Source organism: Eptesicus fuscus, chromosome 2, assembly GCF_027574615.1.
Source record: "Eptesicus fuscus isolate TK198812 chromosome 2, DD_ASM_mEF_20220401, whole genome shotgun sequence".
NCBI lineage: Eukaryota > Metazoa > Chordata > Mammalia > Chiroptera > Vespertilionidae > Eptesicus > Eptesicus fuscus.
In genome coordinates, this window is record NC_072474.1 from 78256468 (window position 1) to 78267273 (window position 10806).

Genomic DNA, 10806 nt, shown 5'->3' on the forward strand with positions numbered 1-10806 from the left:
TCTGGGTTATTAGTAGTCCTGTCTGGACTGGGTTGTTAGTTTTCCATTGACCCTAATCAGAGAGTATGATAATACTAAGTGACGCAGGGGTCCTCAAACTTTTTAAACAGGGGGTCAGTTCACTGTCCCTCAGACCGTTGGAGGGCTGGACTATAGTTTAAAAAAAAAACTATGAACAAATTCCTATGCACACTGCACACATCTTATTTTGAAGTAAAAAAAGAAAATGGCAAAAACACCCGCATGTGGCCCGCGGGCCGTAGTTTGAGGACGCCTGCTCTAAGGTACCTCCTATATTCCAGACATACTCGTCCTTATCTTTATTTTGGGATAGTAGTCCAATTTCCCCTTGGTAGTCAGGATCAATCATCCCATGGCATCTCTCTGAATATCCCATGGTTGAGAGATATGAAGGGCTCCAAGCAGCAGTCTTTACTTGCAGTTCAGTGGAATCCCTATTGGCCTCCTGGTGGATGCATTCTCTCTCTACAACTAAGACCATTGCATCAACAGAATGTAAAGTTGCCAAAACAGGAAGCAAAAATGTTGCTAGTGGGGCATTTTGGGGTAATAGTGAGTGGTACCTCTCCCTTTACCACACCTTAACTTCTGAACTCATGAATCTTGGCTATTGGGGAAAGAGTACCTTTTCTTGGATGCTGAGATAGTGTTTGTCAAGTTACTCCACAATTAATTTATTAAATTTTCTCCTGTCCAAACTGTACACTTTGGAAGAAAGTCACTCTGCACAGCTCACACAGTTGTACTCCCCCTTCTCAAGGGGGAGGATAGCTACATAAATTATTTGTAAATCTTCTGCACGGAATTTTTATCTTCTCTACCATTTACTGATGTATTTAATAATCTACACATATAAAACCCTAATATTCAAATAGACCTAACGGCAGAACAACCGAACAACTGGCTGCTATGAAGTATGCTGACCACTAGGGGGTTCACAGAACATGGCAGGCATCGGCCACAGCAGGATGGTAGAGAAGGTGAGCTGGGGCACCAGACCAATGTGGGGCGCTGGATGCTGTCATCAGGGCAAGCATCTGGTGGTTACTGAAAATTCTTTGCTCCTGCATGCCACAGTCCCACCGGGCACTCACACCTGCTGCCGGTGCCGGCCCCGCTCACACCCGCTGCTGGTGCGGGGCCCAATTGCTCTGCACCATCAGCGAGTGCAAGTGGCAACGGTGGGAGCAGGGGTGCCGGCAGAGAGGGGACCGGGGGCTGCAGCGGAAGGAGCCGGGTGCAGGCATGAAGGATGGGCTGAGACCCATCCCTGTGCCCACCACAGCCTCATGGCCCACAGTTCCTTGTAAGGTGCACGAATTCGTGCACTGAGCCCCAAGTTTAGTTATATTAGTATAGACTCATGAATTTTTATTTTGTATTTTGTGTTGGATCCCAATACTACTCTCTTTATTTTGTTGTTCCAATTGTTCTAACTTTGGTCATTGGGAGCAATTTGAGTTGACTCTGTGCTCTTTTAATGTACCCCATAAATGTTTGGAACACTTACTTTATTATACTGCACAGTGATACAGACTCATCTTGTGTATTTCTTGGTCTAATCCTCAAATCAGCCATTTTTCCAAAGAGCTCTGTTTCCTTTTATTATAGAACAGTATTAGAAACCAAGATCAGGTAATTACTGTTTCTGGGGTGTCATTTATTTAAGGCCCTCTTAGCTGACAAAAAATAAATAAATAAATTGTTTATATATATAGATACTAAAGGCCTGGTGCACGAAATTCATGCAAGGGGGGTGTGTCCCTCAGCCCAGCCTGCACTCTCTCCAATCTGGAACCCCTCGAGGAATGTCCGACTGCCCGTCTAGGCGCGATCCAGGATCGGGCCTAAAAGGGCAGTCGGACATCCCTCTCATAATCCAGGACTGCTGGCTCTCAACTGCTCACATGCCTGCCTTCCTGATTGCCCCTAACCACTCCCTGTCAGCCTGATTGATGCCTAACTGCTCCCCTGCCAGCCTGATTGCCCCTAACTGCTCTCCCCTGCTGGCCTGGTCACCCCTAACTGCCTTACCCTACAGGCCTGGTACCTCCCAACTGCCCTCCCCTGCTGGCCTGATCACCCACAACTGCCCTTTCTTGCAGGCCTGGTCCCTCCAAACTGTCCTCCCCTGCTGCCCATCTTGTGGCAGCCATCTTGTGTTCACATGGGGGCAGCCATCTTGTGTGTTGGCGTGATGGTCAATTTGCATATTACTCTTTTATTAGATAAGATATATATACTAGATGCCCAGTGCATGAAAATTCATGCACTGGAGGGGAGGACCCTCAGCCCGGCCTGCCCCCTCTCACAGTCCAGGAGCCCTCAGGGGCGGGAGGCTACCTGGCGATCAGGGAAAGGCAATGCCCCATCACACCTCTGCTTTTGCGACTGCTGGCAGCACAAGCCTCGGTTGGCCAGCCCTAGTTACCTGAGCCTCGGGCAGTCCTGGGCGGCTGGGCAGCTGCAATCTGAAACTTGCCTGTGCCTCTGGCTGGCCCTGGGCAGCTGGGCAGCAACCATCTGAGGCTTGCCTGCACCTCGGGCTGGCCCTAGGCGGCTGGGGGGCTGAGGGGACTGGGGGACTCCAGAGGCAGGTGCACAGAGAAGGCCCACACTTGCCGCGTGCCTGCGGCCCCAGTAGAGCTAAGGGGACTGGGCGCTGCCATCTTGAGGCTGTAGGTGCTGCCATCTTTGAGGGTGTGGCAGTCAATTAGCATATTCCCTCCTTATTGGTTGTGGGTGCCGCCATCTTTGCGATGGCATGAGGGTATATTTCTTCTTTAATAGATAGGATATATATATATATATGTGTGTGTGTGTGTGTGTGTGTATGTATGTATATATATATATATATACATATCCTATCTAATAAAAGAGTAATATGCAAATTAACCATCACTCTGCTACACCCACAAGCCATGCTCACAAGCCACGCCCATCAGCCAATCAGGAGCGAATATGCAAATTAACCCAACCAAGATGGCTGCGGCCACTGAGCAAGCAGGAGGGAAGCTTGGGTTTCCCTGGTGATGGAGGAAGCCAAGCTTTCCACCTGCCCTGGCCAGCTGAGGCTTCCACTCCAGGCTACAAATTTTCAATTATAGAAGATAAATAAATCCCAACAGAAATGGTGGCAGCCACAGAGCTGGAGAGAGCAGGAGGCTAGGGTTGCTCCTGGCAATGGAGGAAGCCAAGCTTTCCACACACCCTGGCTGGCCCAGGCCTCTGCTTAAGGCTGCAAAGTTTCAATTACAGAAGATAAATAAATCCCTGTAGAAATAGTTGCCGCCATGGAGTGAGCAGAAGGCTTGGCTTCGCTCCAAGCTACAAAGTTTAAATTGTAGAAGATAAATAAATCCCAGATAACAGGGCCTTCGCTTGGGTCGCGGGGGGGCATGGCGGGCCAGCAAACCACCACAGGCCCCTTGTCCAGGCCACCCCATGCCCCAAGAGAACCCCCACCCTGATCTGGGACACTCTTCAGGGCAAACCAGCCGGCCCCCACCCGTGCACCAGGCCTGTATCCTATCTAATAAAAGAGTAATATGCAAATTGACCATCACTATAACACTCAAGATGGCTGCCCCCTTGTGGTCAAAGATCCTTCCCCCATGTGGACACAAGATGGCCACCACAAGATGGCCAGCAGAGGAGAGCAGTTGAGAGGGACCAGGTCTGCAAGGGAGGGCAGTTGTGGGTGATCAGGACAGCAGGGGAGGGCAGTTGGGAGGGACTAAGCCTGCAAGGGAGGGCAGTTGGGGGCGATCAAGCCTGCAGGGGAGGGTAGTTAGGGGTGACCAGGCCAGCAGAGGAGGAAAGTTGTGGGTGACCGGGCCTGCAGGGAAGGACAGTTGTGGGGGACCCAGGCCTGCAGGGGAGAGCACTTGGGTGGGACTAGGCCTGCAGGGGAGGGCAGTTAGGGGCAAACAGGCTGGCAGGGGAGCAGTTAGGCATCAATCAGGCTGGCAGGGGAGTGGTTAGGGGATGATCAGGCTAGCAGACAGAAGCGGTTAGGGGCAATCAGGAAGGCAGGCAGGCGAGTAGTTGGGAGCCAGCATTCCTGGATTGTGAGAGGGATGTCCGACTGCCCTTTTAGGCCCAATCCTACCGGAATCAGGCCTAAACGGGCAGTTGGACATCCCTCGAGGGGTCCCAGATTGGAGAGGTTGCAGGCTGGGCTGAGGGACACACCCCGCCCCATGCACAAATTTTGTGCACCGAGCCTCTAGTATATACATATTTATAAACAGGCAGAGAGAGCGAATTCTGACTATACATATATTTCTATACATAAACATCTAGATCTTTATTAAGCTAAACATGAGTTCATACTAATGCCTCCAATTCTAATTTATTATCACTTGGATCATTTTAGTTTAGTCAGTTTACTTATCTGCACATTCACTCTCAATCCCATAGTGACAAGCCTGGCTTCTACCATATACCATTCTTTTCCTTAATTGTTCCATTTCTATTTAAATGTATAGAACTAAATTATTGTTAATTCATGCTCTCTTAACGACTCTATCAACTAGTGTATAGCATTATGTGCAGTTTCTTACTGACTCCATTCTTTCCCAAAGTGACTCTGGTCATCACCCCTTCCCCAATGACCTTCACTGAGTTTCTTTTATACAGTTGTTAATACCACAAGACTTTCTTGTCTCAGGCTACAGGGACCCTGGTTCCCTGATCCTAAATGACTTTTTGTATATTTGCACACATTATTCTTTGTGCTTTCAAGTTTTATGGCTTTTGGCAAGTGCATAGTCTCTTATCCACTAATACAGTAGTATATTCTACAAAATAAACTTACTGTCCAAAAATGCCTCAGCATTTTATTTACTCATCTCTCACCCCAAATCTTAGCAACCACTAACTATTTTAATATCTCAATAAGATGTCATTTCAAAAATGTTATAAAGTTGAAATCATGCAGTATATAACCTTTCAAACTTGCTTCTCTCACCTATAAATATTCATTTAAGTTTTCTTCATGGCTTTTTATTGCTTTATAGCTCATTTCTTTTTATTACAAAATAACATTCCATTGTACAGATGTACCAAAGTCTGTTTCTCCATTGAACTTTTGAGGAATGCCTTGGTGGCTTCTAGCTTTTGTGATTATAAATAAAGAGACTGAATGTCATCATGCAGATTTGTGTGAATTCAAGTTTTCAATCTATTGGGTAAATATGTAGAATCATAATTTATGAATAATATGGTAAAACTATGGTTAGCTTGTAAGAGACTGACAAACTACCTTCGATAGTGCATGCATCGTTTTGTGTTCCCACAAGCAATAAATGACATTTCCTGTAGCTCTACATTCTCACACAGCACTAGGCATGTTTGCCGTTAGTGTGCAGTGATGTCTCCTTGTTTTAAATTTGCAACTCTGTGATGGCAAATTATAAGCTTCATTCATGTTTATTTACCACTTGCCTGTCTTCTTTGGTGAAAAACCTGTTAAGATATTTTGCTGATTTGCAATTGGTAAGTGTTGAACTTCTGCTAGTATAGTTTCAATCCTCTGACGTTCTTTTTCTGTGTTGTATTGGATCCTTTTCATCTTTTTCCTTTGAATATAAACTTAAAATCAGTTTTAAATGTTTTAAATAACCACAAAAGAAGTTGCTAGGATTTCTCTTTCTTTCTTTCTTTCCTTTCTTTCTTTCTTCCTTTCTTTCTTTCTTTCTTTCTTTCTTTCTTCCTTCCTTCCTTCCTTCCTTCCTTCCTCCTTCCTTTCTTTCTTTCTTCTTTCTTTCTTTCTTTCTTTCTTTCTTTCTTTCTTTCTTTCTTTCTTTCTTTCTTTCTTTCTTTCTTTCTTTCTTTCCTTTCTTTCTTGCAGAGGCAGGTTTCTGTCCAGGAAGTCCGGTTACATATTTTTGTAATGGGACAGAGAAATGAGGCACTGGGGCAACAGGGGCCACAGGGAGAATAAAAGATCTGAGAGCTGGGGTTTGGTGTCAATCTTACAAAGTGTATAAAGAATCTGCTTCTCTACAATAACAAAAAAAACAAAGGCTACAAGAGCGGTTGTGTATACAAAACACTGAGACATTGCTTCACTTGCAGACAATTCCTGACCAGACAGGGAGACAAGACAGAGGGAAGGGCACAGGGAGGGGTGGGGAGTGTGCTGCATGTAGAAAGCAGGTGCTGGGGGAGGTCTTCTCCCAGCATAAATCTACAGGCAGGATCTGGATTCACGCATGCACAGGAGAGGCCGAGGTCAAAGGTGTATGCAGGTCCTGGCTGTATGTGGGTGGTAGGGTGCCGGAGCCTCTGTCTGCCTGATCCAATCCCCTGGTCACTTGTTCTTCAGGCTTCAGCCCAGAGTGGGGTTCTGGGTGGGGACCAGGGCCAGCTGGGACAACTGGCCGGAGAGGAAGGGAGGTAATTGCTCCCTGGAGTCTGCTGTGGAAAACTAAAGCCTGCTTGGTGTGCCCATCCTCTTGCCTCTGGCTGGCCTGGTCCATCCTGCCACCCTCCCCACCCCACCCCACCCAGAGGCCCACTGAGACCCAAGAAGAATAGGTGCAGCAGCCAGGTTTCAAGCTTCCCTGGGGTGGGGGAGGACAGATGGTGCTGCTGGACTCCGTTCTCCCTAAACCCCAGCTGACTGTGCAGAGCTGAGTGGAGGGGTGGGAGCCAGACACAGAGATACAGAGGGTTGGGTCAGAGAAGACATCATGGTGAGGGGCAGGCGAAGGAGAGGATGTGCTCTCATGCATACTTGGATGAGGCACGGGGCAGGCACAGGTTCTGGCATCACTGCAACTTGTTCAGTTTCTGTTCATCAGTAGTGCGTGGCACACTGATGCCCACCACGTTGTTACCAGGGGACTCGTCATGGGCTGCGCAGCCTGCAATTTGCTCCTGTGGCACGATGCGGTAGATCTCTGTGAGAATGTTCTTGAAAGCTTCCTCTTCGTTGGTGGAGTCCTAGGCTGAGGTCTCAATGAAGGACAACCTGTTCTTCCCTGAAGGCTCGGGCCTCATCAGTGGGCACAGCCCGCAGGTGGCGCAGGTCGCTCTTGTTGCCCACCAGCACGATGACGATGTTACTGTCAGGATGGTCCCTCAGCCCCTTCAGCCAGCGTGCCACATTCTCGTATGTCAGGTGCTTGCGATGTCATACACCAGCAGTGCACCCCCTGCACCTTGGTAGTACGCGGAGGTGATGGCGCGGCAGCGTTCCTGGCCAGCAGTGTCTCAGATCTGCTCCTTAATGGTCTTGCCATCCACCTGGATGCTGTAGAAGGCAAACTCCACACCAATAGTGCTCTTGCTCTCCAGGTTGGATTGTTGCGGGTGAAGCTGGACAGCAGTTTGCTCTTCCCCACACCTGAGTGCCTGATGAGCACCACTGTGAATAGGTAGTGATACTCCCCAGGTCCCCATTGTCCTGGCGCTTCCGGCAGGATCCACGACTCCACAGCCCCTGAAGTTGCTAGGATTTCATGTGTTTAATGTACTGATCAAGTTGGGAAGAACTGGTATCTTCATAACATGGAGTTTTTATTCCATGAATCCATATTTTTAGATTTTCTTAGATTTCTTGGATGAGAGTTCTATATAGATTAATATATATTAATCTATATATGTTATATATAGATTAATATATAATCTATATTAATAAAAGGGTAATATGCTAATTAGACCGGACATCTTCCGGACAAAGCCACAGTGGCAGGTGCCGAGGCAGAGATGGTTATTGGCGATCAGGCTGGCAGGGGAGGGCAGTTAGGGGTGATCAGGCTGGCAGGGGAGGGCAGTTAGGGGTGATCAGGCTGGGAGGGAAGCAGTTAGGGGGCAATCAGGCTGGCAGGCAGAAGCAGTTAGGGGCGATCAGGCCCACAGGCAGAGGTGGTTAGGGGAAATCAGGCAGGCAGGCAGGAGAGCAGATAGGAGCCAGCAGTCCTGGATTGCTAGAGGGATGTCTGACTGCCGGTTTGGATCGGGCCTAAACTGACACTCAGACATCCCTGAGGGGTCCTGGATTGGAGAGGGTGCAGGCTGGGCTGAGGGACCCCCCCTCCATGCATGAATTTTGTGCACCAGGCCTCTAGTATATTTGTATATAATATATCATGTATATATTTTGTAATATTTACACCTAATTTTTTATTTTGTGGTACAATTATAAATAGTACTGGGTGTTTAATTTAAAATTTAAATTGTTAATTGCTGTTACATATAAAAAAGTTTCCAGATAATAGAAAAAAATAATCCAGAATTATGGGCTGATAGGAATTAAAGAAAAAAATTTGAGAGGTTAGACATTAAAGAATTACAGAATTATCATTTTGTTATATTTAAAAGCAGATGAAAATGTGAATTCTATTTTTCAATAACATTTAGAAATATCACATCCCCCAAAAAGAAGAAGTGTATGATATATCTGTAGAAAGCATAAGAATAGAGATTTTCACTCATTCTAACATGGCATTGGAATAGCAGAATGCTTTCTCATGTGAATAAGAGTGCCATGAAAATCAGGAAGAAAAAGCTTGTCATAAAAGTAGCCTTTACAGTAATGAGGAAGCAATGAGCTGTTACCAAAAGATATGATAGTTAGACAAAAGTTGAAAATCATCTCTGATTTGTCGGTGCATCAGCCCCTAGAAATTTTGTACAACCCCAGAGAAAGTAAAGATAAGAAAATTGTGGATTGGAAGTCTTCATCTGTTTAGAATATGCATTAAATATGTTTCCTATTGCATTTTACTATTGTGTCTAGAAAATTATCTGTTCTCACAAAACTCTTTAGCATAAATAATTTCAATGTTTCTTTGCTGTCCAGAAAACACGTATAATGAACAAATTTTAAACCACAATCTATCCCAAAGCAAAATTGAAACTATGGCACGTTCTTAAAAAGTCGACCCACTTTCTAAGATGTTTATTATTTTAACAAGTCAGTAAAAACAATATTTATGTAGTTTGCAAGTGCACAAATGGATCTACAAATAGAAATTCTTACTGAAGTGTTATTTTAGGATGTTGATAACAGCTAATGTCCTTCCACATTTAATACAGTCTGAGTCTGAAACATTTGTTATATTTATGCCACCAAGATACCTAGTATTTATTTTTATTCAAAACTATATACACTAAGAAAATTGTATTCAAAATAAGATATAAATTTCATTTTGCAAATGTCTTTAAATGTACCCTTGAGTATGTGAGCCACACTATATTGCCACATTTGTCAAGGCTCACAGAACACAAATTATTTAAATAAGCCATGGTTTCAAAATATGCAGCAAAGATAAATGAGTAATCTTACCACAGGCAACTACTTCATATTCTCTCACTGTCTGACAGCTGGACCTCTTTAATATCCCAAACCATAACTGATTGGCTAATGCCACCTGTTCAGCACAAAATTCAAAAGTCATTCATTTGTGTAAAATAAACAAGCACATAAAGTAAGCATACTCTATGCAGAAAATATAAAATATTCTATAATGAGTAGGATCAGAAAATGAAAAAATGTACAAGAGGTGGAAGCAATGTAATTTTCTAAACATCTACTATAGTATATCCACTGTAACATGAATCTGGTATGATAACTTCCTTTTCTGAATACACTGTAGTTTGAAAACTAAAGGTTTTTAAGATTAGTTAGATCTGTCACTTGCCAGGTGTGCTGATTTTGAAAAGGCATTTATCCGCTGAAATATCTATTTCTGCATCAGTAAAATAACACATAATTCATGTTTCATGTAAATATGGAAGAAGAAAATTAATGAACCGGGGTTACTTAAATACTGGGGTAATAGAATGCTTAAATAAATGTTAGCCATTTAAAATAATCTATAATAATAAAAGCGTAATATGCTAATGAAGAACTTCTGGATGTCATTCCGGATGTCTTTCCGGACAAAGCTGCGGAGGTGAGGGCTGAGGCAGAAGCAGTTAGGGGCAATGAGGCAGGCAGGAGAGTGGTTAGGGGCGATCAGGCAGGCAGGCAGAGGCAGTTAGGGGTGATCAGGCAGGCAGGTGAGCGGTTAGGAGCTAGTGGTCCCAGATTGCGAGAGGGATGTCTGACTGCTGGTTTAGGCCCGATCCCAGGTGCGGGATCAGGCCTAAACCAGCAGTCGGACATCCCCCGAGGAGGCCCAGATTACAAGAGGGTGAAGGCCAGGCTGAGGGACTCCCCTGACCCATGCACAAATTTTATACACTGGGCCTCTAGTAAGTTATAAAATGAATTACATAGAAGACTTTGATATATAAAAATAAAAATTGCTGGCCACACCACACATCATCATGCATATACTAGTATATGATTTTCCTTGAAAGAAAGAGTTTAATGATTCTTATTAACAAATAGTATCATTATAAATACTATTAGTATTAAAGTATTTTTCCAAATTGCTTTATGGCAGTACCATCCCATCCCAATTTAGTGGGGTAAAGCAAGTGACTATGCTGTCATTCTCTTGGACATTGTGGCTCAGGAATTTGGGCAAGGTGCTGCTGGGCAGCTCCCACTTGGAATGTCTCATACTGTTCAGTTAGCTCTCATCTGGGGCTGCAATAATCTGAAGGATTGAGTAGGCTGGGCATTCATAATGGCTTTCTCACATGGTTGGCTGATGCCACATTCTACTGGCAGGAGATACAGCAGTGCTGCTGCCTCGAGCACTAACCCACGGCCTTGCCAGCCTGGGAGTGTCCAGGCATGTGGGTTTTCCCAGAGTGAATGTCCGAAGCTACCTAGTAGTCCCGAAAGCATAATTCGATCAGATATCTACAAGTACACCCAGC

The 10806-nt window shown here is 45.0% G+C and overlaps 1 pseudogene; it reads right to left on the bottom strand.

Moving 5' to 3' along the window:
- Positions 1–6753: 6753 nt before the first annotated feature.
- LOC103285064 (ras-related protein Rab-11B-like) lies at positions 6754–10544 on the bottom strand (annotated as a pseudogene).
- Positions 10545–10806: the final 262 nt, after the last annotated feature.